The 20,494-nt window shown below is 39.7% G+C and overlaps 41 non-coding genes across 41 annotated transcripts; all 41 read left to right on the top strand.

The window, feature by feature from the left end:
* The first annotated feature begins 331 nt into the window (after positions 1-331).
* Positions 332-413, top strand: TRNAS-CGA (transfer RNA serine (anticodon CGA)). Its single transcript has one exon. It is a non-coding gene; the product is annotated as a tRNA-Ser (tRNA).
* Positions 414-788: 375 nt separating this feature from the next.
* Positions 789-860, top strand: TRNAW-CCA (transfer RNA tryptophan (anticodon CCA)). Its single transcript has one exon. It is a non-coding gene; the product is annotated as a tRNA-Trp (tRNA).
* A 470-nt stretch (positions 861-1,330) lies between these two features.
* TRNAW-CCA (transfer RNA tryptophan (anticodon CCA)) lies at positions 1,331-1,402 on the top strand. The gene has a single exon. It is a non-coding gene; the product is annotated as a tRNA-Trp (tRNA).
* Positions 1,403-1,669: 267 nt separating this feature from the next.
* Positions 1,670-1,741, top strand: TRNAW-CCA (transfer RNA tryptophan (anticodon CCA)). Its single transcript has one exon. It is a non-coding gene; the product is annotated as a tRNA-Trp (tRNA).
* Positions 1,742-2,283: 542 nt separating this feature from the next.
* TRNAS-CGA (transfer RNA serine (anticodon CGA)) lies at positions 2,284-2,365 on the top strand. The gene has a single exon. It is a non-coding gene; the product is annotated as a tRNA-Ser (tRNA).
* Positions 2,366-2,738: 373 nt separating this feature from the next.
* Positions 2,739-2,810, top strand: TRNAW-CCA (transfer RNA tryptophan (anticodon CCA)). Its single transcript has one exon. It is a non-coding gene; the product is annotated as a tRNA-Trp (tRNA).
* Positions 2,811-3,443: 633 nt separating this feature from the next.
* Positions 3,444-3,515, top strand: TRNAW-CCA (transfer RNA tryptophan (anticodon CCA)). Its single transcript has one exon. It is a non-coding gene; the product is annotated as a tRNA-Trp (tRNA).
* A 542-nt stretch (positions 3,516-4,057) lies between these two features.
* On the top strand, positions 4,058-4,139 carry TRNAS-CGA (transfer RNA serine (anticodon CGA)). The gene has a single exon. It is a non-coding gene; the product is annotated as a tRNA-Ser (tRNA).
* Positions 4,140-4,514: 375 nt separating this feature from the next.
* Positions 4,515-4,586, top strand: TRNAW-CCA (transfer RNA tryptophan (anticodon CCA)). The gene has a single exon. It is a non-coding gene; the product is annotated as a tRNA-Trp (tRNA).
* Positions 4,587-5,056: 470 nt separating this feature from the next.
* TRNAW-CCA (transfer RNA tryptophan (anticodon CCA)) lies at positions 5,057-5,128 on the top strand. The gene has a single exon. It is a non-coding gene; the product is annotated as a tRNA-Trp (tRNA).
* A 267-nt stretch (positions 5,129-5,395) lies between these two features.
* Positions 5,396-5,467, top strand: TRNAW-CCA (transfer RNA tryptophan (anticodon CCA)). Its single transcript has one exon. It is a non-coding gene; the product is annotated as a tRNA-Trp (tRNA).
* Positions 5,468-6,008: 541 nt separating this feature from the next.
* Positions 6,009-6,090, top strand: TRNAS-CGA (transfer RNA serine (anticodon CGA)). Its single transcript has one exon. It is a non-coding gene; the product is annotated as a tRNA-Ser (tRNA).
* Positions 6,091-6,465: 375 nt separating this feature from the next.
* Positions 6,466-6,537, top strand: TRNAW-CCA (transfer RNA tryptophan (anticodon CCA)). Its single transcript has one exon. It is a non-coding gene; the product is annotated as a tRNA-Trp (tRNA).
* A 469-nt stretch (positions 6,538-7,006) lies between these two features.
* TRNAW-CCA (transfer RNA tryptophan (anticodon CCA)) lies at positions 7,007-7,078 on the top strand. Its single transcript has one exon. It is a non-coding gene; the product is annotated as a tRNA-Trp (tRNA).
* Positions 7,079-7,344: 266 nt separating this feature from the next.
* TRNAW-CCA (transfer RNA tryptophan (anticodon CCA)) lies at positions 7,345-7,416 on the top strand. Its single transcript has one exon. It is a non-coding gene; the product is annotated as a tRNA-Trp (tRNA).
* Positions 7,417-7,958: 542 nt separating this feature from the next.
* On the top strand, positions 7,959-8,040 carry TRNAS-CGA (transfer RNA serine (anticodon CGA)). The gene has a single exon. It is a non-coding gene; the product is annotated as a tRNA-Ser (tRNA).
* Positions 8,041-8,417: 377 nt separating this feature from the next.
* On the top strand, positions 8,418-8,489 carry TRNAW-CCA (transfer RNA tryptophan (anticodon CCA)). Its single transcript has one exon. It is a non-coding gene; the product is annotated as a tRNA-Trp (tRNA).
* A 470-nt stretch (positions 8,490-8,959) lies between these two features.
* Positions 8,960-9,031, top strand: TRNAW-CCA (transfer RNA tryptophan (anticodon CCA)). The gene has a single exon. It is a non-coding gene; the product is annotated as a tRNA-Trp (tRNA).
* A 267-nt stretch (positions 9,032-9,298) lies between these two features.
* Positions 9,299-9,370, top strand: TRNAW-CCA (transfer RNA tryptophan (anticodon CCA)). Its single transcript has one exon. It is a non-coding gene; the product is annotated as a tRNA-Trp (tRNA).
* A 542-nt stretch (positions 9,371-9,912) lies between these two features.
* TRNAS-CGA (transfer RNA serine (anticodon CGA)) lies at positions 9,913-9,994 on the top strand. Its single transcript has one exon. It is a non-coding gene; the product is annotated as a tRNA-Ser (tRNA).
* A 375-nt stretch (positions 9,995-10,369) lies between these two features.
* TRNAW-CCA (transfer RNA tryptophan (anticodon CCA)) lies at positions 10,370-10,441 on the top strand. The gene has a single exon. It is a non-coding gene; the product is annotated as a tRNA-Trp (tRNA).
* A 470-nt stretch (positions 10,442-10,911) lies between these two features.
* Positions 10,912-10,983, top strand: TRNAW-CCA (transfer RNA tryptophan (anticodon CCA)). The gene has a single exon. It is a non-coding gene; the product is annotated as a tRNA-Trp (tRNA).
* Positions 10,984-11,250: 267 nt separating this feature from the next.
* TRNAW-CCA (transfer RNA tryptophan (anticodon CCA)) lies at positions 11,251-11,322 on the top strand. The gene has a single exon. It is a non-coding gene; the product is annotated as a tRNA-Trp (tRNA).
* Positions 11,323-11,864: 542 nt separating this feature from the next.
* TRNAS-CGA (transfer RNA serine (anticodon CGA)) lies at positions 11,865-11,946 on the top strand. Its single transcript has one exon. It is a non-coding gene; the product is annotated as a tRNA-Ser (tRNA).
* A 377-nt stretch (positions 11,947-12,323) lies between these two features.
* TRNAW-CCA (transfer RNA tryptophan (anticodon CCA)) lies at positions 12,324-12,395 on the top strand. Its single transcript has one exon. It is a non-coding gene; the product is annotated as a tRNA-Trp (tRNA).
* Positions 12,396-12,865: 470 nt separating this feature from the next.
* Positions 12,866-12,937, top strand: TRNAW-CCA (transfer RNA tryptophan (anticodon CCA)). Its single transcript has one exon. It is a non-coding gene; the product is annotated as a tRNA-Trp (tRNA).
* Positions 12,938-13,204: 267 nt separating this feature from the next.
* On the top strand, positions 13,205-13,276 carry TRNAW-CCA (transfer RNA tryptophan (anticodon CCA)). The gene has a single exon. It is a non-coding gene; the product is annotated as a tRNA-Trp (tRNA).
* A 541-nt stretch (positions 13,277-13,817) lies between these two features.
* Positions 13,818-13,899, top strand: TRNAS-CGA (transfer RNA serine (anticodon CGA)). Its single transcript has one exon. It is a non-coding gene; the product is annotated as a tRNA-Ser (tRNA).
* Positions 13,900-14,274: 375 nt separating this feature from the next.
* On the top strand, positions 14,275-14,346 carry TRNAW-CCA (transfer RNA tryptophan (anticodon CCA)). The gene has a single exon. It is a non-coding gene; the product is annotated as a tRNA-Trp (tRNA).
* Positions 14,347-14,816: 470 nt separating this feature from the next.
* Positions 14,817-14,888, top strand: TRNAW-CCA (transfer RNA tryptophan (anticodon CCA)). The gene has a single exon. It is a non-coding gene; the product is annotated as a tRNA-Trp (tRNA).
* A 267-nt stretch (positions 14,889-15,155) lies between these two features.
* Positions 15,156-15,227, top strand: TRNAW-CCA (transfer RNA tryptophan (anticodon CCA)). Its single transcript has one exon. It is a non-coding gene; the product is annotated as a tRNA-Trp (tRNA).
* Positions 15,228-15,768: 541 nt separating this feature from the next.
* On the top strand, positions 15,769-15,850 carry TRNAS-UGA (transfer RNA serine (anticodon UGA)). The gene has a single exon. It is a non-coding gene; the product is annotated as a tRNA-Ser (tRNA).
* Positions 15,851-16,225: 375 nt separating this feature from the next.
* TRNAW-CCA (transfer RNA tryptophan (anticodon CCA)) lies at positions 16,226-16,297 on the top strand. The gene has a single exon. It is a non-coding gene; the product is annotated as a tRNA-Trp (tRNA).
* Positions 16,298-16,767: 470 nt separating this feature from the next.
* On the top strand, positions 16,768-16,839 carry TRNAW-CCA (transfer RNA tryptophan (anticodon CCA)). The gene has a single exon. It is a non-coding gene; the product is annotated as a tRNA-Trp (tRNA).
* Positions 16,840-17,106: 267 nt separating this feature from the next.
* On the top strand, positions 17,107-17,178 carry TRNAW-CCA (transfer RNA tryptophan (anticodon CCA)). The gene has a single exon. It is a non-coding gene; the product is annotated as a tRNA-Trp (tRNA).
* A 541-nt stretch (positions 17,179-17,719) lies between these two features.
* Positions 17,720-17,801, top strand: TRNAS-CGA (transfer RNA serine (anticodon CGA)). The gene has a single exon. It is a non-coding gene; the product is annotated as a tRNA-Ser (tRNA).
* A 375-nt stretch (positions 17,802-18,176) lies between these two features.
* On the top strand, positions 18,177-18,248 carry TRNAW-CCA (transfer RNA tryptophan (anticodon CCA)). Its single transcript has one exon. It is a non-coding gene; the product is annotated as a tRNA-Trp (tRNA).
* A 470-nt stretch (positions 18,249-18,718) lies between these two features.
* Positions 18,719-18,790, top strand: TRNAW-CCA (transfer RNA tryptophan (anticodon CCA)). Its single transcript has one exon. It is a non-coding gene; the product is annotated as a tRNA-Trp (tRNA).
* A 267-nt stretch (positions 18,791-19,057) lies between these two features.
* On the top strand, positions 19,058-19,129 carry TRNAW-CCA (transfer RNA tryptophan (anticodon CCA)). Its single transcript has one exon. It is a non-coding gene; the product is annotated as a tRNA-Trp (tRNA).
* A 541-nt stretch (positions 19,130-19,670) lies between these two features.
* Positions 19,671-19,752, top strand: TRNAS-CGA (transfer RNA serine (anticodon CGA)). The gene has a single exon. It is a non-coding gene; the product is annotated as a tRNA-Ser (tRNA).
* Positions 19,753-20,127: 375 nt separating this feature from the next.
* TRNAW-CCA (transfer RNA tryptophan (anticodon CCA)) lies at positions 20,128-20,199 on the top strand. Its single transcript has one exon. It is a non-coding gene; the product is annotated as a tRNA-Trp (tRNA).
* The last annotated feature ends 295 nt before the right edge of the window (positions 20,200-20,494 follow it).

Below are 20,494 nucleotides of genomic sequence, written 5' to 3'. Positions count from 1 at the left end.
AGTTTTAGAGTGCAAGAGAAAACGCAGTCAAAGAAAGCAAACTCATTAAAGTCTTTGATTTTAGGGTGGCTCTTAAAACTGATCAATTGAAGGTAACTTATCTTATGAAACTGCTTCGTGATTGATTTTACAGGGGATGAAACATTGAGCTGCCTCTTCTCTTGAACCTTAGAGAATGCGAACCTCAGCCTATGGCAAGCAATCACACCAAAAGATTCTCCATGCTTGAGCCTACCTAAAGACAACCAGACATGTAACCAGAGTCCCGTATATCAAGCAGCCACCAAAGCTACACTTTTCACATGGGATTTGAACTTTTGACTAAAGTTCAGCTGTGATGGCCGAGTGGTTAAGGCGTTGGACTCGAAAACCAATGGGGTCTCCCCGAACAGGTTCAAATCCTGTTCACAGCGCAGACTTTTAGTTATATACACGCACACACAGGCTAGTTAATAAAATAAGAACTATGAATGTGCACCTTAGTGAGACATTTCTTGGAATTTCTCCACTTAGAAAATAAGAAAGTGAGCCTCACCAAATTGACATGGAAGCTGGTTTAGCATCGTTTTCTTATAGGAATGGTTAAAGAACTGGTTACCTTTCTTCAGATGCTTACTATCTGATTCAGTTTCCACTAAACACAAGGTTTTTTCATGCTTCCTCAATTTTAGTGTTTTGGAATTTTGGAAATATGGATTTTTTCATATTTCCATATGAATTATTCAGCATTATCTGTCCAATTCCTAATTTTCATCCAGAACTTAGTGTCAACCTTCAGCACCAACAGAGACCTCGTGGCGCAACGGTAGCGCGTCTGACTCCAGATCAGAAGGTTGCGTGTTCAAATCACGTCGGGGTCAGTCATTGTTTTAAGCACTCTGTCTGTACCAAAACATAGTTTTTCAGACCACTCCCACTCTTTCGATAAAATGGCATCCCACAATGCTTAGATGTCCATTTCTCCTTGTCTTTAGCCTTTAGGAGAGAACAAAGTGGCAATTTTCCATTAAGATCGGAATATTTTGCAACCGTTAAGCTGTTGTGGCAGAGTGGTTAAGGTGTTGAACTCAACAGCCGTTGAGGTTATTTGTCCTTTTCCTATATGAACTGTCAGAGAAATGGTTATTTTTCTTCAGACACTTACTGTCTGCTTGAGTGTCCACTAACCACCAGGTTTTTTTGTATGTATCCTGAGTTTAAGTGTTTTGGAGTTTTTCGGAAATATGGCTTTGTTTTAATTTCCATATGAATTATTCATCATTATCAGTCAAGTTCCTAATTTTCAACTGGAATTAAGCGTGAAGCACCACTAACTGCTGCCGCCCAAAGTGACCTAGTGGCGCAACGGTAGCGCGTCTGACTCCAGGTCAGAAGGTTGCGTGTTCAAATCACGTCGGGGTCAGTTGACATTTTGCTCATTGTGTCGATAATACAACATGGTCTTTTGAGCCGCTCCCATTCCATCATGGAAATTATGGTCTACGATCCTTAGTTATTCCTTCCTTTTTGGAACTAGCAAGAAACAAAGTGTCAAATTTGGTTGCCTTTAAATTCTCAGTTTTTTCCTTTATGAAATTGTCGATGCATTGAATAAAGATTTGTATTAATCATTTAGAATTATAAATGACCAACTTGGCATCAAAGACTGCGAAAATCCTGCCTGGCCAAAGACCTCGTGGCGCAACGGTAGCGCTTCTGACTCCAGATCAGAAGGTTGCATGTTCAAATCACGTCGTGGTCAGTCATTGTTTTAAACACTCTGTCTATACAAAAACATAGTCTTTCTCACCGCTGGCACTGTTACGGTAGCATTCCCTCCCACAATGCTTACACTTCCGCATCTCCTTGTATTTTGCTATTAGGAGGAAGTGAACATTGTCATCTCTTATCACGTGTTTTCCATCCTTTATCAAAAAATGTTGATCTGTTGAATTAAGATTTATTGAGATTAAGTTTTAGAGTGCAAGAGAAAACGCAGTCAAAGAAAGCAAACTCATTAAAGTCTTTGATTTTAGGGTGGCTCTTAAAACTGATCGATTGAAAGTAACTTATCTTATGAAACTGCTTCGTGATTGATTTTACAGGGGATGAAACATTGAGCTGCCTCTTCTCTTGAACCTTAGAGAATGCGAACCCCAGACTATGACAAACAATCACACCAAAAGATTCTCCATGCTTGAGCCTACCTAAAGACAACCAGACATGTAACCAGAGTCCCGTATATTAACGCATCTAACAAAACTACACTTTTCACATGGGATTTGAACTTTTGACTAAAGTTCAGTTGTGATGGCCGAGTGGTTAAGGCGTTGGACTCGAAATCCAATGGGGTCTCCCCGCACAGGTTCAAATCCTGTTCATAGCGCAGACTTTTAGTTGTATACACACACACAGGCTAGTTAATAAAATAAGAACTATGAATGTGCACCTTAGTGAGACATTTCTTGGAATTTCTCCAGTTAGAAAATAAGAAAGTGAGCCTCACCAAATTGACATGGAAGCTGGTTTAGCATTGTTTTCTTATAGGAATGGTTAAAGAACTGGTTACCTTTCTTCAGATGCTTACTATCTGATTCAGTTTCCACTAAACACAAGATTTTTTGATGCTTCCTCAATTTTAGTGTTTTGCAATTTTGGAAATATGGATTTTTTCATATTTCCATATGAATTATTCAGCATTATCTGTCCAATTCCTAATTTTCATCCAGAACTTAGTGTCAACCTTTAGCACCAACAGAGACCTCGTGGCGCAACGGTAGCACGTCTGACTCCAGATCAGAAGGTTGCGTGTTCAAATCACGTCGGGGTCAGTCATTGTTTTAAGCACTCTGTCTGTACCAAAACCTAGTTTTTCAGACCACTCCCACTCTTTCGATAAAATGGCATCCCACAATGCTTAGATGTCCATTTCTCCTTGTCTTTAGCCTTTAGGAGAGAACAAAATGGCAATTTTCCAATAAGATCGGAATATTTTGCAACCGTTAAGCTGTTGTGGCAGAGCGGTTAAGGTGTTGAACTCAACAGCCGTTGAGGTTAACTGTCCTTTTCCTATATGAACTGTTAGAGAAATGGTTATTTTTCTTCAGACACTTACTGTCTGCTTGAGTGTCCACTAACCACCAGGTTTTTTTGTAGGTATCCTGAGTTTAAGTGTTTTGGAGTTTTTCGGAAATATGGCTTTGTTTTCATTTCCTTTGTTTTCATTCCAACATGGTCTTTTGAGCCGCTCCCATTCCATCATGGAAATTATGGTCTACGATCCTTAGTTTTTCGTTCCTTTTTGTAACTAGCTAGAAACAAAGTGGCAAATTTGGTTGCCTTTAAATTCTCTGTTTTTTCCTTTATGAAATTGTCGATGCATTGAATAAAGATTTGTATTAATCATTTAGAATTATAAATGACCAACTTGGCATCAAAGACTGCGTAAAGCCTGCCTGGCCAAAGACCTCGTGGCGCAACGGTAGCGCGTCTGACTCCAGATCAGAAGGTTGCGTGTTCAAATCACGTCGTGGTCAGTCATCATTTTAAACTCTCTGTCTATACAAAAACATAGTCTTTCTCACCGCTGGCACTGTTACGGTAGCATTCCGTCCCACAATGCTTACACTTCCGCATTTCCTTGTATTTTGCTATTAGGAGGAAGTGAACATTGTCATCTCTTATCACGTGTTTTCCATCCTTTATCAAAAAATGTTGATCTGTTGAATTAAGATTTATTGAGATTAAGTTTTAGAGTGCAAGAGAAAACGCAGTCAAAGAAAGCAAACTCATTAAAGTCTTTGATTTTAGGGTGGCTCTTAAAACTGATCGATTGAAAGTAACTTATCTTATGAAACTGCTTCGTGATTGATTTTACAGGGGATGAAACATTGAGCTGCCTCTTCTCTTGAACCTTAGAGAATGCGAACCCCAGCCTACGGAAAGCAATCACACCAAAAGATTCTCCATGCTTGAGCCTACCTAAAGACAACCAGACATGTAACCAGAGTCCCGTATATTAACGCATCCAACAAAACGACACTTTTCACATGGGATTTGAACTTTTGACTATAGTTCAGCTGTGATGGCCGAGTGGTTAAGGCGTTGGACTCGAAATCCAATGGGGTCTCCCCGCACAGGTTCAAATCCTGTTCACAGTGCAGACTTTTAGTTAAATACACGCACACACAGGCTAGTTAATAAAATAAGAACTATGAATGTGCACCTTAGTGAGACATTTCTTGGAATTTCTCCAGTTAGAAAATAAGAAAGTGAGCCTCACCAAATTGACATGGAAGCTGGTTTAGCATTGTTTTCTTATAGGAATGGTTAAAGAACTGGTTACCTTTCTTCAGATGCTTACTATCTGATTCAGTTTCCACTAAACAAAAGATTTTTTGATGATTACTCAATTTTAGTGTTTTGGAATTTTGGAAATATGGATTTTTTCATATTTCCATATGAATTATTCAGCATTATCTGTCCAATTCCTAATTTTCATCCAGAACTTAGTGTCAACCTTTAGCACCAACAGAGACCTCGTGGCGCAACGGTAGCGCGTCTGACTCCAGATCAGAAGGGTGCGTGTTCAAATCACGTCGGGGTCAGTCATTGTTTTAAGCACTCTGTCTGTACCAAAACATAGATTTTCAGACCACTCCCACTCTTTCGATAAAATGGCATCCCACAATGCTTAGATGTCCATTTCTCCTTGTCTTTAGCCTTTAGGAGAGAACAAAATGGCAATTTTCCAATAAGATCGGAATATTTTGCAACCGTTAAGCTGTTGTGGCAGAGTGGTTAAGGTGTTGAACTCAACAGCCGTTGAGGTTAACTGTCCTTTTCCTATATGAACTGTTAGAGAAATGGTTATTTTTCTTCAGACACTTACTGTCTGCTTGAGTGTCCACTAACCACCAGGTTTTTTTGTATGTATCCTGAGTTTAAGTGTTTTGGAGTTTTTCGGAAATATGGCTTTGTTTTCATTTCCATATGAATTATTCATCATTATCAGTCAAGTTCCTAATTTTCATCTGGAATTAAGCGTGAAGCTCCACTAACTGCTGCCGCCCAAAGTGACCTTGTGGCGCAACGGTAGCGCGTCTGACTCCAGATCAGAAGGTTGCCTGTTCAAATCACGTCGGGGTCAGTTGACGTTTTGCTCATTGTGTCAATAATACAACATGGTCTTTTGAGCCGCTCCCATTCAATCATGGAAATTATGGTCTACGATCCTTAGTTATTCCTTCCTTTTTGTAACTAGCTAGAAACAAAGTGGCAAATTTGGTTGCCTTTAAATTCTCAGTTTTTTCCTTTATGAAATTGTCGATGCATTGAATAAAGATTTGTATTAATCATTTAGAATTATAAATGACCAACTTGGCATCAAAGACTGCGAAAAGCCTGCCTGGCCAAAGACCTCGTGGCGCAACGGTAGCGCGTCTGACTCCAGATCAGAAGGTTGCGTGTTCAAATCACGTCGTGGTCAGTCATCATTTTAAACTCTCTGTCTATACAAAAACATAGTCTTTCTCACCGCTTGCACTGTTACGGTAGCATTCCGTCCCACAATGCTTACACTTCCGCATTTCCTTGTATTTTGCTATTAGGAGGAAGTGAACATTGTCATCTCTTATCACGTGTTTTCCATCCTTTATCAAAAAATGTTGATCTGTTGAATTAAGATTTATTGAGATTAAGTTTTAGAGTGCAAGAGAAAACGCAGTCAAAGAAAGCAAACTCATTAAAGTCTTTGATTTTAGGGTGGCTCTTAAAACTGATCGATTGAAAGTAACTTATCTTATGAAACTGCTTTGTGATTGATTTTACAGGGGATGAAACATTGAGCTGCCTCTTCTCTTGAACCTTAGAGAATGCGAACCTCAGCCTATGGCAAGCAATCACACCAAAAGATTCTCCATGCTTGAGCCTACCTAAAGACAACCAGACATGTAACCAGAGTCCCGTATATCAAGCAGCCAACAAAACTACACTTTTCACATGGGATTTGAACTTTTGACTAAAGTTCAGCTGTGATGGCCGAGTGGTTAAGGCGTTGGACTCGAAATCCAATGGGGTCTCCCCGCACAGGTTCAAATCCTGTTCACAGCGCAGACTTTTAGTTATATACACGCACACACAGGCTAGTTAATAAAATAAGAACTATGAATGTGCACCTTAGTGAGACATTTCTTGGAATTTCTCCATTTAGAAAATAAGAAAGTGAGCCTCAGCAAATTGACATGGAAGCTGGTTTAGCATCGTTTTCTTATAGGAATGGTTAAAGTACTGGTTACCTTTCTTCAGATGCTTACTATCTGATTCAGTTTCCACTAAGCACAAGATTTTTTGATGCTTCCTCAATTTCAGTGTTTTGGAATTTTGGAAATATGGATTTTTTCATATTTCCATATGAATTATTCAGCATTATCTGTCCAATTCCTAATTTTCATCCAGAACTTAGTGTCAACCTTTAGCACCAACAGAGACCTCATGGCGCAACGGTAGCGCGTCTGACTCCAGATCAGAAGGTTGCGTGTTCAAATCACGTCGGGGTCAGTCATTGTTTTAAGCACTCTGTCTGTACCAAAACATAGTTTTTCAGACCACTCCCACTCTTTCGATAAAATGGCATCCCACAATGCTTAGATGTCCATTTCTCCTTGTCTTTAGCCTTTAGGAGAGAACAAAATGGCAATTTTCCAATAAGATCGGAATATTTTGCAACCGTTAAGCTGTTGTGGCAGAGTGGTTAAGGTGTTGAACTCAACAGCCGTTGAGGTTAACTGTCATTTCCTATATGAACTGTTAGAGAAATGGTTATTTTTCTTCAGACACTTACTGTCTGCTTGAGTGTCCACTAACCACCAGGTTTTTTTGTATGTATCCTGAGTTTAAGTGTTTTGGAGTTTTTCGGAAATATGGCTTTGTTTTCATTTCCATATGAATTATTCACCATTATCAGTCAAGTTCCTAATTTTCAACTGGAATTAAGCGTGAAGCTCCACTAACTGCTGCCGCTCAAAGTGACCTCGTGGCGCAACGGTAGCGCGTCTGACTCCAGATCAGAAGGTTGCGTGTTTAAATCACGTCGGGGTCAGTTGACGTTTTGCTCATTGTGTCGATAATACAACATGGTCTTTTGAGCCGCTCCCATTCCATCATGGAAATTATGGTCTACGATCCTTAGTTATTCCTTCCTTTTTGTAACTAGCTAGAAACAAAGTGGCAAATTTGGTTGCCTTTAAATTCTCTGTTTTTTCCTTTATGAAATTGTCGATGCATTGAATAAAGATTTGTATTAATCATTTAGAATTATAAATGACCAACTTGGCATCAAAGACTGCGAAAAGCCTGCCGGCCAAAGACCTCGTGGCGCAACGGTAGCGCGTCTGACTCCAGATCAGAAGGTTGCGTGTTCAAATCATGTCGTGGTCAGTCATCATTTTAAACTCTCTGTCTATACAAAAACATAGTCTTTCTCACCGCTGGCACTGTTACGGTAGCATTCCATCCCACAATGCTTACACTTCCGCATTTCCTTGTATTTTGCTATTAGGAGGAAGTGAACATTGTCATCTCTTATCACGTGTTTTCCATCCTTTATCAAAAAATGTTGATCTGTTGAATTAAGATTTATTGAGATTAAGTTTTAGAGTGCAAGAGAAAACGCAGTCAAAGAAAGCAAACTCATTAAAGTCTTTGATTTTAGGGTGGCTCTTAAAACTGATCGATTGAAAGTAACTTATCTTATGAAACTGCTTCGTGATTGATTTTACAGGGGATGAAACATTGAGCTGCCTCTTCTCTTGAACCTTAGAGAATGCGAACCCCAGCCTATGGCAAGCAACCACACCAAAAGATTCTCCATGCTTGAGCCTACCTAAAGACAACCAGACATGTAACCAGAGTCCCGTATATTAACGCATCCAACAAAACGACACTTTTCACATGGGATTTGAACTGTTGACTTAAATTCAGCTGTGATGGCCGAGTGGTTAAGGCGTTGGACTCGAAATCCAATGGGGTCTCCCCGCACAGGTTCAAATCCTGTTCACAGCGCAGACTTTTAGTGTAATATACACGCACACACAGGCTAGTTAATAAAATAAGAACTATGAATGTGCACCTTAGTGAGACATTTCTTGGAATTTCTCCAGTTAGAAAATAAGAAAGTGAGCCTCACCAAATTGACATGAAAGCTGGTTTAGCATTGTTTTCTTATAGGAATGGTTAAAGAACTGGTTACCTTTCTTCAGATGCTTACTATCTGATTCAGTTTCCACTAAACACAAGGTTTTTTGATGCTTCCTCAATTTTAGTGTTTTGGAATTTTGGAAATATGGATTTTTTCATATTTCCATATGAATTATTCAGCATTATCTGTCCAATTCCTAATTTTCATCCAGAACTTAGTGTCAACATTTAGCACCAACAGAGACCTCGTGGCGCAACGGTAGCGCGTCTGACTCCAGATCAGAAGGTTGCGTGTTCAAATCACGTCAGGGTCAGTCATTGTTTTAAGCACTCTGTCTGTACCAAAACATAGTTTTTCAGACCACTCCCACTCTTTCGATAAAATGGCATCCCACAATGCTTAGATGTCCATTTCTCCTTGTCTTTAGCCTTTAGGAGAGAACAAAATGGCAATTTTCCAATAAGATCGGAATATTTTGCAACCGTTAAGCTGTTGTGGCAGAGTGGTTAAGGTGTTGAACTCAACAGCCATTGAGGTTAACTGTCCTTTTCCTATATGAACTGTTAGAGAAATGGTTATTTTTCTTCAGACACTTACTGTCTGCTTGAGTGTCCACTAACCACCAGAATTTTTTGTATGTATCCTGAGTTTAAGTGTTTTGGAGTTTTTCGGAAATATGGCTTTGTTTTCATTTCCATATGAATTATTCATCATTATCAGTCAAGTTCCTAATTTTCAACTGGAATTAAGCGTGAAGCACCACTAACTGCTGCCGCCCAAAGTGACCTCGTGGCGCAACGGTAGCGCGTCTGACTCCAGATTAGAAGGTTGCGTGTTCAAATCACGTCGGGGTCAGTTGACGTTTTGCTCATTGTGTCGATAATACAACATGGTCTTTTGAGCCGCTCCCATTCCATCATGGAAATTATGGTCTACGATCCTTAGTTATTCCTTCCTTTTTGTAACTAGCTAGAAACAAAGTGGCAAATTTGGTTGCCTTTAAATTCTCTGTTTTTTCCTTTATGAAATTGTCGATGCATCGAATAAAGATTTGTATTAATCATTTAGAATTATAAATGACCAACTTGGCATCAAAGACTGCGAAAAGCCTGCCTGGCCAAAGACCTCGTGGCGCAACGGTAGCGCGTCTGACTCCAGATCAGAAGGTTGCGTGTTCAAATCACGTCGTGGTCAGTCATCATTTTAAACTCTCTGTCTATGCAAAAACATAGTCTTTCTCACCGCTGGCACTGTTACGGTAGCATTCCGTCCCACAATGCTTACACTTCCGCATTTCCTTGTATTTTGCTATTAGGAGGAAGTGAACATTGTCATCTCTTATCACGTGTTTTACATCCTTTATCAAAAAATGTTGATCTGTTGAATTAAGATTTATTGAGATTAAGTTTTAGAGTGCAAGAGAAAACGCAGTCAAAGAAAGCAAACTCATTAAAGTCTTTGATTTTAGGGTGGCTCTTAAAACTGATCGATTGAAAGTAACTTATCTTATGAAACTGCTTCGTGATTGATTTTACAGGGGATGAAACATTGAGCTGCCTCTTCTCTTGAACCTTAGAGAATGCGAACCCCAGCCTATGGCAAGCAATCACACCAAAAGATTCTCCATGCTTGAGCCTACCTAAAGACAACCAGACATGTAACCAGAGTCCCGTATATTAACGCATCCAACAAAACGACACTTTTCACATGGGATTTGAACTTTTGACTAAAGTTCAGCTGTGATGGCCGAGTGGTTAAGGCGTTGGACTCGAAATCCAATGGGGTCTCCCCGCACAGGTTCAAATCCTGTTCACAGCGCAGACTTTTAGTTATATACACGCACACACAGGCTAGTTAATAAAATAAGAACTATGAATGTGCACCTTAGTGAGACATTTCTTGGAATTTCTCCAGTTAGAAAATAAGAAAGTGAGCCTCACCAAATTGACATGGAAGCTGGTTTAGCATCGTTTTCTTATAGGAATGGTTAAAGAACTGGTTACCTTTCTTCAGATGCTTACTATCTGATTCAGTTTCCACTAAACACAAGATTTTTTGATGCTTCCTCAATTTTAGTGTTTTGGAATTTTGGAAATATGGATTTTTTCATATTTCCATATGAATTATTCAGCATTATCTGTCCAATTCCTAATTTTCATCCAGAACTTAGTGTCAACCTTTAGCACCAACAGAGACCTCGTGGCGCAACGGTAGCGCGTCTGACTCCAGATCAGAAGGTTGCGTGTTCAAATCACGTCGGGGTCAGTCATTGTTTTAAGCACTCTGTCTGTACCAAAACATAGATTTTCAGACCACTCCCACTCTTTCGATAAAATGGCATCCCACAATGCTTAGATGTCCATTTCTCCTTGTCTTTAGCCTTTAGGAGAGAACAAAATGGCAATTTTCCAATAAGATCGGAATATTTTGCAACCGTTAAGCTGTTGTGGCAGAGTGGTTAAGGTGTTGAACTCAACAGCCATTGAGGTTAACTGTCCTTTTCCTATATGAACTGTTAGAGAAATGGTTATTTTTCTTCAGACACTTACTGTCTGCTTGAGTGTCCACTAACCACCAGGTTTTTTTGTATGTATCCTGAGTTTAAGTGTTTTGGAGTTTTTCGGAAATATGGCTTTGTTTTCATTTCCATATGAATTATTCATCATTATCAGTCAAGTTCCTAATTTTCAACTGGAATTAAGCGTGAAGCTCCACTAACTGCTGCCGCCCAAAGTGACCTCGTGGCGCAACGGTAGCGCGTCTGACTCCAGATCAGAAGGTTGCGTGTTCAAATCACGTCGGGTTCAGTTGACGTTTTGCTCATTGTGTCGATAATACAACATGGTCTTTTGAGCCGCTCCCATTCCATCATGGAAATTATGGTCTACGATCCTTAGTTATTCCTTCCTTTTTGTAACTAGCTAGAAACAAAGTGGCAAATTTGGTTGCCTTTAAATTCTCTGTTTTTTCCTTTATGAAATTGTCGATGCATTGAATAAAGATTTGTATTAATCATTTAGAATTATAAATGACCAACTTGGCATCAAAGACTGCGAAAAGCCTGCCTGGCCAAAGACCTCGTGGCGCAACGGTAGCGCGTCTGACTCCAGATCAGAAGGTTGCGTGTTCAAATCACGTCGTGGTCAGTCATCATTTTAAACTCTCTGTCTATACAAAAACATAGTCTTTCTCACCGCTGGCACTGTTACGGTAGCATTCCGTCCCACAATGCTTACACTTACGCATCTCCTTGTATTTTGCTATTAGGAGGAAGTGAACATTGTCATCTCTTATCACATGTTTTCCATCCTTTATCAAAAAATGTTGATCTGTTGAATTAAGATTTATTGAGATTAAGTTTTAGAGTGCAAGAGAAAACGCAGTCAAAGAAAGCAAACTCATTAAAGTCTTTGATTTTAGGGTGGCTCTTAAAACTGATCAATTGAAAGTAACTTATCTTATGAAACTGCTTCGTGATTGATTTTACAGGGGATGAAACATTGAGCTGCCTCTTCTCTTGAACCTTAGAGAATGCGAACCTCAGCCTATGGCAAGCAATCACACCAAAAGATTCTCCATGCTTGAGCCTACCTAAAGACAACCAGACATGTAACCAGAGTCCCGTATATTAACGCATCCAACAAAACGACACTTTTCACATGGGATTTGAACTGTTGACTTAAATTCAGCTGTGATGGCCGAGTGGTTAAGGCGTTGGACTCGAAATCCAATGGGGTCTCCCCGCACAGGTTCAAATCCTGTTCACAGCGCAGACTTTTAGTGTAAAATACATGCACACACAGGCTAGTTAATAAAATAAGAACTATGAATGTGCACCTTAGTGAGACATTTCTTGGAATTTCTCCACTTAGAAAATAAGAAAGTGAGCCTCACCAAATTGACATGGAAGCTGGTTTAGCATCGTTTTCTTATAGGAATGGTTAAAGAACTGGTTACCTTTCTTCAGATGCTTACTATCTGATTCAGTTTCCACTAAACACAAGATTTTTTGATGCTTCCTCAATTTTAGTGTTTTGGAATTTTGGAAATATGGATTTTTTCATATTTCCATATGAATTATTCAGCATTATCTGTCCAATTCCTAATTTTCATCCAGAACTTAGTGTCAACATTTAGCACCAACAGAGACCTCGTGGCGCAACGGTAGCGCGTCTGACTCCAGATCAGAAGGTTGCGTGTTCAAATCACGTCGGGGTCAGTCATTGTTTTAAGCACTCTGTCTGTACCAAAACATAGTTTTTCAGACCACTCCCACTCTTTCGATAAAATGGCATCCCACAATCCTTAGATGTCCATTTCTCCTTGTCTTTAGCCTTTAGGAGAGAACAAAATGGCAATTTTCCAATAAGATCGGAATATTTTGCAACCGTTAAGCTGTTGTAGCAGAGTGGTTAAGGTGTTGAACTCAACAGCCGTTGAGGTTAACTGTCCTTTTCCTATATGAACTGTTAGAGAAATGGTTATTTTTCTCCAGACACTTACTGTCTGCTTGAGTGTCCACTAACCACCAGGTTTTTTTGTATGTATCCTGAGTTTAAGTGTTTTGGAGTTTTTCGGAAATATGGCTTTGTTTTCATTTCCATATGAATTATTCATCATTATCAGTCAAGTTCCTAATTTTCAACTGGAATTAAGCGTGAAGCTCCACTAACTGCTGCCGCCCAAAGTGACCTCGTGGCGCAATGGCAGCGCGTCTGACTCCAGATCAGAAGGTTGCGTGTTCAAATCACGTCGGGGTCAGTTGACGTTTTGCTCATTGTGTCGATAATACAACATGGTCTTTTGAGCCGCTCCCATTCCATCATGGAAATTATGGTCTACGATCCTTAGTTATTCCTTCCTTTTTGTAACTAGCTAGAAACAAAGTGGCAAATTTGGTTGCCTTTAAATTCTCTGTTTTTTCCTTTATGAAATTGTCGATGCATTGAATAAAGATTTGTATTAATCATTTAGAATTATAAATGACCAACTTGGCATCAAAGACTGCGAAAAGCCTGCCTGGCCAAAGACCTCGTGGCGCAACGGTCGCGCGTCTGACTCCAGCTCAGAAGGTTGCGTGTTCAAATCACGTCGTGGTCAGTCATCATTTTAAACACTCTGTCTATAAAAAAACATAGTCTTTCTCACCGCTGGCACTGTTACGGTAGCATTCCGTCCCACAATGCTTACACTTCCGCATCTCCTTGTATTTTGCTATTAGGAGGAAGTGAACATTGTCATCTCTTATCACGTGTTTTCCATCCTTTATCAAAAAATGTTGATCTGTTGAATTAATATTTATTGAGATTAAGTTTTAGAGTGCAAGAGAAAACGCAGTCAAAGAAAGCAAACTCATTAAAGTCTTTGATTTTAGGGTGGCTCTTAAAACTGATCGATTGAAAGTAACTTATCTTATGAAACTGCTTCGTGATTGATTTTACAGGGGATGAAACATTGAGCTGCCTCTTCTCTTGAACCTTAGAGAATGCGAACCTCAGCCTATGGCAAGCAATCACACCAAAAGATTCTCCATGCTTGAGCCTACCTAAAGACAACCAGACATGTAACCAGAGTCCCGTATATCAAGCAGCCACCAAAACTACACTTTTCACATGGGATTTGAACTTTTGACTAAAGTTCAGCTGTGATGGCCGAGTGGTTAAGGCGTTGGACTCGAAATCCAATGGGGTCTCCCCGCACAGGTTCAAATCCTGTTCACAGCGCAGACTTTTAGTTATATACACGCACACACAGGCTAGTTAATAAAATAAGAACTATGAATGTGCACCTTAGTGAGACATTTCTTGGAATTTCTCCACTTAGAAAATAAGAAAGTGAGCCTCACCAAATTGACATGGAAGCTGGTTTAGCATCGTTTTCTTATAGGAATGGTTAAAGAACTGGTTACCTTTCTTCAGATGCTTACTATCTGATTCAGTTTCCACTAAACACAAGGTTTTTTGATGCTTCCTCAATTTTAGTGTTTTGGAATTTTGGAAATATGGATTTTTTCATATTTCCATATGAATTATTCAGCATTATCTGTCCAATTCCTAATTTTCATCCAGAACTTAGTGTCAACCTTCAGCACCAACAGAGATCTCGTGGCGCAACGGTAGCGCGTCTGACTCCAGATCTGAAGGTTGCGTGTTCAAATCATGTCGGGGTCAGTCATTGTTTTAAGCACTCTGTCTGTACCAAAACATAGTTTTTCAGACCACTCCCACTCTTTCGATAAAATGGCATCCCACAATGCTTAGATGTCCATTTCTCCTTGTCTTTAGCCTTTAGGAGAGAACAAAATGGCAATTTTCCAATAAGATCGGAATATTTTGCAACCGTTAAGCTGTTGTGGCAGAGTGGTTAAGGTGTTGAACTCAACAGCCGTTGAGGTTAACTGTCCTTTTCCTATATGAACTGTTAGAGAAATGGTCATTTTTCTTCAGACACTTACTGTCTGCTTGAGTGTCCACTAACCACCAGGTTTTTTTGTATGTATCCTGAGTTTAAGTGTTTTGGAGTTTTTCGGAAATATGGCTTTGTTTTAATTTCCATATGAATTATTCATCATTACCAGTCAAGTTCCTAATTTTCAACTGGAATTAAGCGTGAAGCACCACTAACTGCTGCCGCCCAAAGTGACCTCGTGGCGCAACGGTAGCGCGTCTGACTCCAGATCAGAAGATTGCGTGTTCAAATCACGTCGGGGTCAGTTGACATTTTGCTCATTGTGTCGATAATACAACATGGTCTTTTGAGCCGCTCCCATTCCATCATGGAAATTATGGTCTACGATCCTTAGTTATTCCTTCCTTTTTGAAACTAGCGAGAAACAAAGTGGCAAATTTGGTTGCCTTTAAATTCTCTGTTTTTTCATTTATAAAATTGTCGATGCATTGAATAAAGATTTGTATTAATCATTTAGAATTATAAATGACCAACTTGGCATCAAAGACTGCGAAAAGCCTGCCTGGCCAAAGACCTCGTGGCGCAACGGTAGCACGTCTGACTCCAGATCAGAAGGTTGCGTGTTCAAATCACGTCGTGGTCAGTCATCGTTTTAAACACTCTGTCTATACAAAAACATAGTCTTTCTCACCGCTGGCACTGTTACGGTAGCATTCCGTCCCACAATGCTTACACTTCTGCGTCTCCTTGTATTTTGCTATTAGGAGGAAGTGAACTTTGTCATCTCTTATCACGTGTTTTCCATCCTTTATCAAAAAATGTTGATCTGTTGAATTAAGATTTATTGAGATTAAGTTTTAGAGTGCAAGAGAAAACGCAGTCAAAGAAAGCAAACTCATTAAAGTCTTTGATTTTAGGGTGGCTCTTAAAACTGATCGTTTGAAAGTAACTTATCTTATGAAACTGCTTCGTGATTGATTTTACAGGGGATGAAACATTGAGCTGCCTCTTCTCTTGAACCTTAGAGAATGCGAACCTCAGCCTATGGCAAGCAATCACACCAAAAGATTCTCCATGCTTGAGCCTACCTAAAGACAACCAGACATGTAACCAGAGTCCCGTATATCAAGCAGCCAACAAAACTACACTTTTCACATGGGATTTGAACTTTTGACTAAAGTTCAGCTGTGATGGCCGAGTGGTTAAGGCGTTGGACTTGAAATCCAATGGGGTCTCCCCGCACAGGTTCAAATCCTGTTCACAGCGCAGACTTTTAGTTATATACACGCACACACAGGCTAGTTAATAAAATAAGAACTATGAATGTGCACCTTAGTGAGACATTTCTTGGAATTTCTCCACTTAGAAAATAAGAAAGTGAGCCTCACCAAATTGACATGGAAGCTGGTTTAGCATCGTTTTCTTATAGGAATGGTTAAAGAACTGGTTACCTTTCTTCAGATGCTTACCATCTGATTCAGTTTCCACTAAACACAAGGTTTTTTGATGCTTCCTCAATTTTAGTGTTTTGGAATTTTGGAAATATGGATTTTTTCATATTTCCATATGAATTATTCAGCATTATCTGTCCAATTCCTAATTTTCATCCAGAACTTAGTGTCAACCTTCAGCACCAACAGAGACCTCGTGGCGCAACGGTAGCTCGTCTGACTCCAGATCAGAAGGTTGCGTGTTCAAATCACGTCGGGGTCAGTCATTGTTTTAAGCACTCTCTCTGTACCAAAACATAGTTTTTCAGACCACTCCCACTCTTTCGATAAAATGGCATCCCACAATGCTTAGATGTCCATTTCTCCTTGTCTTTAGCCTTTAGGAGAGAACAAAATGGCAATTTTCCAATAAGATCGGAATATTTTGCAACCGTTAAGCTGTTGTGGCAGAGTGGTTAAGGTGTTGAACTCAACAGCCGTTGAGGTTAACTGTCCTTTTCCTATATGAACTGTTAGAGAAATGGTTATTTTTCTTCAGACACTTACTGTCTGCTTGAGTGTCCACTAACCACCAGGTTTTTTTGTATGTATCCTGAGTTTAAGTGTTTTGGAGTTTTTCGGAAATATGGCTTTGTTTTCATTTCCATATGAATTATTCATCATTATCAGTCAAGTTCCTAATTTTCAACTGGAATTAAGCGTGAAGCACCACTAACTGCTGCTGTCCAAAGTGACCTCGTGGCGCAACGGTAGCGCGTCTGACTCCAGATCAGAAGGTTGCGTGTTCAAATCACGTCGGGTTCAGTTGACATTTTGCTCATTGTGTCGATAATACAACATTGTCTTTTGAGCCGCTCCCATTCCATCATGGAAATTATGGTCTACGATCCTTAGTTATTCCTTCCTTTTTGAAACTAGCGAGAAACAAAGTGGCAAATTTGGTTGCCTTTAAATTCTCTGTTTTTTCCTTTATGAAATTGTCGATGCATTGAATAAAGATTTGTATTAATTATTTAGAATTATAAATGACCAACTTGGCATCAAAGACTGCGAAAAGCCTGCCTGGCCAAAGACCTCGTGGCGCAACGGTAGCGCGTCTGACTCCAGATCAGAAGGTTGCGTGTTCAAATCACGTCGTGGTCAGTCATCATTTTAAACACTCTGTCTATACAAAAACATAGTCTTTCTCACCGCTGGCACTGTTACGGTAGCATTCCGTCCCACAATGCTTACACTTCCGCATCTCCTTGTATTTTGCTATTAGGAGGAAGTGAACATTGTCATCTCTTATCACGTGTTTTCCATCCTTTATCAAAAAATGTTGATCTGTTGAATTAAGATTTATTGAGATTAAGTTTTAGAGTGCAAGAGAAAACGCAGTCAAAGAAAGCAAACTCATTAAAGTCTTTGATTTTAGGGTGGCTCTTAAAACTGATCGATTGAAAGTAACTTATCTTATGAAACTGCTTCGTGATTGATTTTACAGGGGATGAAACATTGAGCTGCCTCTTCTCTTGAACCTTAGAGAATGCGAACCTCAGCCTATGGCAAGCAATCACACCAAAAGATTCTCCATGCTTGAGCCTACCTAAAGACAACCAGACATGTAACCAGAGTCCCGTATATCAAGCAGCCACCAAAACTACACTTTTCACATGGGATTTGAACTTTTGACTAAAGTTCAGCTGTGATGGCCGAGTGGTTAAGGCGTTGGACTCGAAATCCAATGGGGTCTCCCCGCACAGGTTCAAATCCTGTTCACAGCGCAGACTTTTAGTTATATACACGCACACACAGGCTAGTTAATAAAATAAGAACTATGAATGTGCACCTTAGTGAGACATTTCTTGGAATTTCTCCACTTAGAAAATAAGAAAGTGAGCCTCACCAAATTGACATGGAAGCTGGTTTAGCATCGTTTTCTTATAGGAATGGTTAAAGAACTGGTTACCTTTCTTCAGATGCTTACCATCTGATTCATTTTCCACTAAACACAAGGTTTTTTGATGCTTCCTCAATTTTAGTGTTTTGGAATTTTGGAAATATGGATTTTTTCATATTTCCATATGAATTATTCAGCATTATCTGTCCAATTCCTAATTTTCATCCAGAACTTAGTGTCAACCTTCAGCACCAACAGAGATCTCGTGGCGCAACGGTAGCGCGTCTGACTCCAGATCTGAAGGTTGCGTGTTCAAATCATGTCGGGGTCAGTCATTGTTTTAAGCACTCTGTCTGTACCAAAACATAGTTTTTCAGACCACTCCCACTCTTTCGATAAAATGGCATCCCACAATGCTTAGATGTCCATTTCTCCTTGTCTTTAGCCTTTAGGAGAGAACAAAATGGCAATTTTCCAATAAGATCGGAATATTTTGCAACCGTTAAGCTGTTGTGGCAGAGTGGTTAAGGTGTTGAACTCAACAGCCGTTGAGGTTAACTGTCCTTTTCCTATATGAACTGTTAGAGAAATGGTTATTTTTCTTCAGACACTTACTGTCTGCTTGAGTGTCCACTAACCACCAGGTTTTTTTGTATGTATCCTGAGTTTAAGTGTTTTGGAGTTTTTCAGAAATATGGCTTTGTTTTAATTTCCATATGAATTATTCATCATTATCAGTCAAGTTCCTAATTTTCAACTGGAATTAAGCGTGAAGCACCACTAACAGCTGCCGCCCAAAGTGACCTCGTGGCGCAACGGTAGCGCGTCTGACTCCAGATCAGAAGGTTGCGTGTTCAAATCACGTCGGGGTCAGTTGACATTTTGCTCTTTGTGTCGATAATACAACATGGTCTTTTGAGCCGCTCCCATTCCATCATGGAAATTATGGTCTACGATCCTTAGTTATTCCTTCCTTTTTGAAACTAGCGAGAAACAAAGTGGCAAATTTGGTTGCCTTTAAATTCTCTGTTTTTTCATTTATAAAATTGTCGATGCATTGAATAAAGATTTGTATTAATCATTTAGAATTATAAATGACCAACTTGGCATCAAAGACTGCGAAAAGCCTGCCAGGCCAAAGACCTCGTGGCGCAACGGTAGCACGTCTGACTCCAGATCAGAAGGTTGCGTGTTCAAATCACGTCGTGGTCAGTCATCGTTTTAAACACTCTGTCTATACAAAAACATAGTCTTTCTCACCGCTGGCACTGTTACGGTAGCATTCCGTCCCACAATGCTTACACTTCTGCGTCTCCTTGTATTTTGCTATTAGGAGGAAGTGAACTTTGTCATCTCTTATCACGTGTTTTCCATCCTTTATCAAAAAATGTTGATCTGTTGAATTAAGATTTATTGAGATTAAGTTTTAGAGTGCAAGAGAAAACGCAGTCAAAGAAAGCAAACTCATTAAAGTCTTTGATTTTAGGGTGGCTCTTAAAACTGATCGATTGAAAGTAACTTATCTTATGAAACTGCTTTGTGATTGATTTTACAGGGGATGAAACATTGAGCTGCCTCTTCTCTTGAACCTTAGAGAATGCGAACCTCAGCCTATGGCAAGCAATCACACCAAAAGATTCTCCATGCTTGAGCCTACCTAAAGACAACCAGACATGTAACCAGAGTCCCGTATATCAAGCAGCCACCAAAACTACACTTTTCACATGGGATTTGAACTTTTGACTAAAGTTCAGCTGTGATGGCCGAGTGGTTAAGGCGTTGGACTCGAAATCCAATGGGGTCTCCCCGCACAGGTTCAAATCCTGTTCACAGCGCAGACTTTTAGTTATATACACGCACACACAGGCTAGTTAATAAAATAAGAACTATGAATGTGCACCTTAGTGAGACATTTCTTGGAATTTCTCCACTTAGAAAATAAGAAAGTGAGCCTCACCAAATTGACATGGAAGCTGGTTTAGCATCGTTTTCTTATAGGAATGGTTAAAGAACTGGTTACCTTTCTTCAGATGCTTACTATCTGATTCAGTTTCCACTAAACACAAGGTTTTTTGATGCTTCCTCAATTTTAGTGTTTTGGAATTTTGGAAATATGGATTTTTTCATATTTCCATATGAATTATTCAGCATTATCTGTCCAATTCCTAATTTTCATCCAGAACTTAGTGTCAACCTTCAGCACCAACAGAGACCTCGTGGCGCAACGGTAGCGCGTCTGACTCCAGATCAGAAGGTTGTGTGTTCAAATCACGTCGGGGTCAGTCATTGTTTTAAGCACTCTCTCTGTACCAAAACATAGTTTTTCAGACCACTCCCACTCTTTCGATAAAATGGCATCCCACAATGCTTAGATGTCCATTTCTCCTTGTCTTTAGCCTTTAGGAGAGAACAAAATGGCAATTTTCCAATAAGATCGGAATATTTTGCAACCGTTAAGCTGTTGTGGCAGAGTGGTTAAGGTGTTGAACTCAACAGCCGTTGAGGTTAACTGTCCTTTTCCTATATGAACTGTTAGAGAAATGTTTATTTATCTTCAGACACTTACTGTCTGCTTGA

Source organism: Engystomops pustulosus, chromosome 4 (genome assembly GCF_040894005.1).
Source record: "Engystomops pustulosus chromosome 4, aEngPut4.maternal, whole genome shotgun sequence".
Taxonomy (NCBI): Eukaryota; Metazoa; Chordata; class Amphibia; order Anura; family Leptodactylidae; genus Engystomops; species Engystomops pustulosus.
Note: the sequence above shows the minus strand (reverse complement) of the source record. Positions and strands in the feature narration are given on the sequence as shown.